Below are 1,810 nucleotides of genomic sequence, written 5' to 3' on the forward strand. Positions count from 1 at the left end.
CGGTGAGCAGGGCTGCCACGCAGGCCTGGTGGGGAACAACTCAATGAACTCTCTAGAAAAAAACGTTTAAACAAGCATGGACAATACATAACAAATATATAAATTCTTTGTATTTTTATTGGTGCCTTTGTATTGGCGAGTTGAAAGCAAAGGAATGATTCCAATCAGTCTTCTCTCGGAGAGGTTTGTCATTCCGCCCTCAACTTTATCTATATGGTGCTCGGACCTCACCCCACGTGACACAGATTAACTATAAGCTCCTCTACTTTCTGGATCTCCTCTAATGAGGTGCCGTAGCAGACACACCTCGACACCTGCTGCGCCTGCACACACGCCGATGACGTAGAGATCGTCTTACAGTTTACAATTAAAAGCGATAATCCTTCAGAACATACCAGGAGTATCACGATGTTTGACCAGTTTACCGATAGATTTCTTTTAACATAAGTAAATCACCCCGATATTCCCAACACTATGTAAAAATTCGAATATTTTTTTTATCTTATTACTCTAGGGTAGTGAAGGATCATTGAGTGTTTATCACTGTCTGGTTATTTTTGTATGAACATACAGTAAAAAGAAACTGAGAGATGAAAAATGTCGAAAAATCGCAAGATGCGATAAATGTACATAACTTATATTTAATTTCTAAAAACACAATAATGAGTTTCTGGGTGGTGGTGGTGGTGGCTGTTGTGGTGGTGGTGGTGAGGACATCCTCTCGTCCGGGAGGTTGGCAGCGGTAACCCTTACGCTCAGCCCTCATCCCGCTTTCCTTCTGCCGCTTCGTGTCCCCTGCATCGTGAATATCATCTTTCAGGAGGCTACTGGTGACGGAGGTGAAGCCCGCATGGTGGAGACAACAACCCATGGCGACGGTTGCCACTTCCGACACCTGACCCATATCGGTTCAGTACTACCGTTCAGACCCTCAAAGGGTTGCCCTGTTATTACGCGCGTATTCCAAAGGTGGACAGCCAGTTTTCTGCATGATCTCACTGCTCAACAAGAATGGCAGGTCTCCAGCAACGAGCGACACCCACCATTACCATCCCTACCACCACCACCATAATACGTGCCTGGCGGCCCCTCATCACGGCCTGATAAATTAACGCACTCGGAGAGTCACATGAGACTCTCTCGAGAAACAGAAGCTGGCCAAGGATAACGTAGACGCCAGTTCGTCCATTCATTCTGGGCTCATCTGCTGCCTATCTCGTTCACTAACCCGAGCGCCTCCCACCGGTGAGTGGCCGGCTGTTGGCTTTCCTTTGGTGACTTGTCCTTGGCACTGAAAATTGCAAGGAAAATAATAATCTTCAATGAATTTTATACAATATTAGGTACGATTTATTTATCTTTTTATCATTCGTGACTCACAGCTGACGTAACCTACTTACAAATGATATTGTAATGTCTTCCTTTATTGTTGATGATGTTGTTGTTGTTGTTGTTGTTGTTGTTGTTGTTGTTGTTGTTGTTGTCATCGTCGTCGTCCTTGTCGTCATAATCATCATCATATTTACCAACGTCATTATTATTATTGTTATTATTATCATTATTATTATTATTATTATTATTATTATTATTATTATTATTATTATTATTATTATTATTATCGTCATCATTATTGTTATCATTATCATTATTATTATAATAATAATAACAATAATAATAATAGTTATTATTATTATTATAATTATTATTATTATTATTATTGTTATTATATTATTATTATTATTATTATTATTATTATTATTATTATTATTATTATTATTATGATTACAATAATAATAATAATAATAATAAT

This window comes from Portunus trituberculatus, chromosome 50 (assembly GCF_017591435.1).
Source record: "Portunus trituberculatus isolate SZX2019 chromosome 50, ASM1759143v1, whole genome shotgun sequence".
Lineage (NCBI taxonomy): Eukaryota > Metazoa > Arthropoda > Malacostraca > Decapoda > Portunidae > Portunus > Portunus trituberculatus.